We start from the raw sequence: 6000 nt of genomic DNA, 5'->3' as shown, positions 1-6000 counted from the left end.
CCTATTTTGAATTTCATGCTGTTAAAAGTTTATGAATTCAGTGGTGACAACTAAGAGTTAGATAAGAGAATAAGTAGATGGCCGGTATGATGTGAAATGATATATGGAATGATGTGCATGCATGGATGCAGAAATTAAGGTAGGATTATGACATTTCTTGAATGCCAACCATATTAATTATGAGTGGGAAAACGCCTCACCCGTGGTACTCGTGGGGACCCGGACGGGTATTAAATCAATCAACTCACAAAATGTGATAAGCTTAAATTTGCATGGTTAAAGGCCTGTTTGGCTATCTCTTTATATGAACCATTTTTTTTGAAAAAAAATTAACATAAAAACATTTTAAGTTTTTATATCACATTATTTGTTTTTAATTACTATTTAAATAAAAAAATTATTACAAAATAAAATATTTTTACTTTTCAATACAAAAAATTCAAAATTTTATACCATATTATTTTTAGATACAGTAAAAAAAAGACAATTGCTTTGCCAAACAAGGATTTTAATGATAGGACACATGAAATGAACACCAAATCCAGCCAAACAAGTCGGTGAATTAAGAAAAATTAATAGCCATGAAGAACTCCTTCAAATCAGTCATGATCATGGACGCCTAACTAACTGTTCGTCACATCATTCACTACTCTTTAATTAGAGGCCCCATTTGAGAATGCAATTAGGATCTGGAGCTCTTCCAATTTAGGAGAAAATTGGAGAATTTCCAATTATAAATTTTGGTCGTTCATTTTTATCTAATAGTTCACATCACGCCATGTGTCCCACATAAATTAAATAATAAAATATTAATTAATTTTTAAAAAGAAAAAATATATAAAAATAATAAAATCAAATAATAAAAATATAAAATCAAATAATAAAAAACTGGGGTGGCTGGCCATCCCAGTTGAGTCTAGGGGTGGCTTCGGCCACCCCCAAGGGCCAAAGCCATTATTATAAAATGATGGGTTTGGACCTTGGGGGTGGTGGCCGAAGCCATTCCCATGACCCTCGGGAATATTTTTTTTTTTTTTTTTTTTATTTGGCCCTTGGGGGTGGCTGAACCACCCAAGTGGCTTCGGCCACCCTAGTTTTGGGATGATCGAAGCCACCCCTAGACTCAACTGGGATGGCCGGCCACCCTAGTTTTTTATTATTTGATTTTAATATTTTTCTTTTTATTTTCTTTTTAAAAATTAATTAATATTTTATTATTTAATTTAAGTGGAACACATGTCTTGATGTGGGCTGTTAGATAAAAATGAACTGCCAAGATTCACAATTGGAGGGGATCTGGATCCATGCAATTCTAGCTTAACCCACAACCATATATACCACATCATGTCATCATCAATCCAAGCCCAAACAATCATTCTGCCTTTTGATCTTCGGCTACTCATACCCAAAAAAATGGTCTTTGGTATCGATGGCAGGCATCTAGAGTGAGAGAAGCGTAGCGACGACCGGCCTTAAGGAGTCCACCATCTCATGGAGTTGATTATGGGTGGCAGAGGATTTGATAAGTTTTTAAGCACGTAACAAGAGGCTTGTAGAGATCTAGAAAACTATATTGGAGATCATTTTCTGCAAATTTGTTTATTAATTGATCGTGGCTCAAATAGAGGTACAACTAGGATAATATCAATTAAATTGGAAAACTAGAATAATAACTACACCCTATCGTCTTCGATGGATAGCTCAATCAGCTGAAATTACGCCTTATGAAGCGAAAGTCATTAATTTGAATCCTCGTTCCCCATTTTCTACTTTTTGTGCGAATGACCAAAAAAAAAAAAAAAAAAAATCACTATCAAATAGGGATTAAAGTCCTTATTGACTCCATACACAACCTGCTACGATAATTATAGGAGATAGCCATCATATGATATCATATCTGCCCTACTTGCACTTATTAGTAAAGTATAATTCTAGTTTCATAACACTTTTTTCTCCAAGATATTGACATGGCTGAGCACATGTAGACGCATTGTTTCGCTTCCAAGCATTAATTGTCAACCCAATGCTGTCGAAAAGGTGGCCCAAAATGTCAAATAAGCCTTTAGTGGTTGCGGTACACCATTAATTGTTGAGAATAACTACTATGAGTTGGCATAAATCAAGTTATTTCTTTTTGCCCTTTATTAGAATGAGTTATGCTATACGGTTTTTTTTTTTTTTGTTTTTTTTAAGTTCTCGTAAAGTCATCTAAAATGTGAAATAACTTCTAAAATCTTCAATAAATTAAAAGTCAGTAAATTACATCATAAATTTAAGAATAATTTTAAAAATCACATCACATTTATGATGACTTTACAAGGACTCTAAGAAGACTTATAGCATTACTCTTTATTGTTGGTATGGTGTCGGTTAATTAACCGACATTTATGAATCAATAGGTGAAAATGCCCCTACCGACACCGACCGAACCGATAGCCACCTCCTAGTGAGAGGCAATAACCACTTGTGCACCCCTAATTGATGGAGATTCAACTTAATCTCAAACTCAATTTTACTATCTTGAGTTTGCATAGAATTTTAGAATCTAGAAGATTTTCTGCCACAAATTTCTGTATAAAATCATAAATTTCAATATTTTCTTTATCTTTACTAGCAGATCTAACTACTCATTCTATATTGTAACAAAAAAAAAAAAAAAAAACTACTCATTCTATATAAATATACCATATTGTAACACGATTACACGTCAAATTTCTGACTCTCCCTTTCACTCCTCATTAATACTTTTTTCTATTTTATTTTCATATTTTATCAAACATAAATTGGGCATCAAGTCATATTACGATAGATCCCTTTATATATATATATATATATATATATATATATATATATATAATTGGATGCTTGAATAGGTTTCGCATACCTGGCCTCTGGGTTTAATTTAATCAAGGATTATTGAAGAAAAAAAAAGTATGAAAAAAGAGTTGCTCATTTTTCCTATAATCTTCTCTCAAAAATTAACATGCTTTGCGTAATTTTTTTTTGTGAATTTTCAGAATATTTCAATGTTGAAATATTCTTTATTAGTACTGCTTCTGCTCCTCTTTCTTCATCATTCTTAGGAATATTAAAGCTTAGGTCCAAAGAGTGAACAAGAAGTTTGGGATTTCGCCTGAAAAGAAATTACCTTGCAAGTAGAAGTGGGGAGTTCGCTCCCACAAAGGGTGGCTTCGGCCACTCTCATGGCCCTTGGAGGTGGATCTGCCAACCCCAAGGTCCAAACCCATTATTAGAAAATGATGGGTTTGAACCTTGGGGGTGGTTGGGGGTGGTTCGGCCAACCCCAAGGCTAGACTCAACTGGGATGGCCGACCATCCCTTATGGGGTGCTCGGCCACCCTAGTTTTTTATTATTTGATTTTATATTTTTATTATTTGATTTTAATATTTTAATTTTTTTCTTTTTATTTTTTTAAAATTAATTAATATTTTATTATTCAATTTAAGTGGGACACATGACTTGATGTGGGCTATTGGATAAAAATGAACGGCCAAGATTCACAATTAGAGGGGATCCGGATCCATGCAATTCTAGCTTAACCCACAACCATATATACCACATCATGTCATCATCAATCCAAGCCCAAACAATTTTTCAGTCCCATTCTAACTTTTGATCTTCGGCTACTTGTACCCAAAAAAATGGTCTTCGGTATCGACGACAAGCGTCTAGAATGAGAGAAGCGTAGCGACGACCAACCTTGAGGAGTCAACCATCTCATGGAATTGATCACGGGTAGCAGAGGATTTGATAAGTTTTTAAGCAAGTAACAAGAGTTTTTCTGCAAATTTTTTTATTAATTGATCGTGTCTTAAATAGAGGTACAACTAGGATAGCAATTAAATTGGAAAACTAGAATAATAACTACACCGTATCGTCTTTGAGGGATAGTTCAATTGGCTGGAACTACACCTTATGAAGCGGAAGTCACTAATTTGAATCCTCCTTCCCTATTTTCCTCTTTTTGTGCGAAAAAAAAAAAAAAAAAAAAAAAAAAAAAAAAAACAATCAAATGGGGATTAAAGTCCTTATTGACTCCATACACAACCTGCTACGATAACTATAGGAGATAGCCATCGTAAGATATCATATATGCCTCGGGCTGTTAAGTGAGCGAAGCGTCTCGCGAGCAAGTTTGGGCTCGGCTCGTACTCGACTCGAATATTAAATGAAACGCTTCATGAATACAAATCCTGGCTCGAATATTAAATGAAGCAAGTTCGGCTCGACTCGGTTAGGCTCATGAGCAAACTCGTATAAGCTTGTGTGTGTGTGTGTGTGTGTGTGTGTATATATATATAAACTAAGTAACACATAATTAATTATAAATCTCATAATTATTAAAATCTTAAAATTGCATTTATATTTAAGCGTTAGAAAATGAAAAATTATAGACCATTTGTGATCAGAGAGTGAGAGAGAGAGAGAGCAATCATTAAAAAGACCTCAATTCAATTAGAGTAGACCCAAACGAAAGGAAGAAGAGTCAAACATAAACTATTGAGAGAGATTGCGAAATACATAAACTATTGAAGAATCAAATTTCAAATAAACCCAAACAGTACTATCACTACGTGTCTGGTGAGTGAGAGTGAGAGAGTGGGAAATGAGAGTTCAGGTGGAAGATACGCTATGACTGGTGAGGGAGATTGAGAGAGAGACATTGATTTTTTTTTTTTTTTTTTTTTTTGTAGGGGGCATTGTCTCAATGCAGTTTGAATACAACTTGTTAACTTATCAAACATTGCTAAGAAAACACCAATCCCCAAGTTTGCTTATCTATAAAAGGATGCATATCCTCTCTTTTTGAAACCAAGTGCTTTGCTGTATTGACTCAGGCACCAAACTTGACTAGCCAGGCTAGGCAAATGCTCATATGCAAGTTGGCTTCTTAAGCCGTTTAAGAGTACTTGAAGTTTAATTTTTTTAAGAAAAAAAAAAATAAATATAAGAGCTAGCTCGTGAGCTGGCTCGACTTGGCTTATTATAAGCTCGAGCTCAATTTTTTTGGCTCGTCCTTGAGCTCGGCTCGAGTAAAATTTAAACGAGCCAAGCCTGAACAAAGAAAGCTCGCTCAAACTCGACTCGTTTACACCCTTATATATGCCCTACTTGCACTTATTAGTAAAGTATAATTCTAGTTTCATAACACTTTTTTCTCCAAGATATTGGCATGGCTGAGCACATGTAGACGCGTTGGTTCGCTTCCAAGCATTAATTGTCAACCCAATGCTATCGAAAAGGTCGCCCAAAATGTCAAATAAGCCTTTAGTGGTTGCGGTACACCATTAATTGTTGAGAATAACTCCTATGAGTTGGCATAAATCAAGTTTTTTTTGCCCTTTTATTAAGAAGAGTTATGCTATAAGTTTTTTTAAAGTTATTTTAAATATGATGTGGCTTTTAAAATTATCAATAGATCAAAAGTCAATAAATTACATCTCAAATTCAATATTAATTTTAAAAGCCACATCACATTTGAAATGACTGTAAGAGGACTCTAAAAAGACTTATAGCATTACTCTTCATTGTTGGTATGAAGTTGGTTAATTACATTTACGAATCGGTAGGTGAAAATACCCTTACTGACACCGACCGAACTGATACCCACATTCTAATTAGAGGCAATAACCACTTGTGCACCCATAATTGATAGAGATTCAACATAGTCTCAAACTCAATTTTACTATCTTGAGTTTGCATAGAATGTTAGAATCTAGAAGATTTTCTGCCTCAAATTTCTGTATAAAATCATAAATTTCAATATTTTCTTTATCTTTACTAGCAGACCTAACTACTCATTCTATATAAATATACCATATTGTAACACGATTACACGTCAAATTTCTGACTCTCCCTTTCACTCCTCATTAATACTTTTTTCTATTTTATTTTCATATTTTATCAAACATAAATTGGGCATCAAGTCATATTACCATAGATCCCTTTATATATATATAATTGGATGCTTGAATAGG

The sequence above is a fragment of the Corylus avellana genome, chromosome 1 (assembly GCF_965113065.1).
Source record: "Corylus avellana chromosome 1, dhCorAvel1.hap1.2, whole genome shotgun sequence".
Lineage (NCBI taxonomy): Eukaryota > Viridiplantae > Streptophyta > Magnoliopsida > Fagales > Betulaceae > Corylus > Corylus avellana.
The sequence above is the reverse complement of the archived record's forward strand: the minus strand, read 5'-3'. Positions refer to the sequence as shown.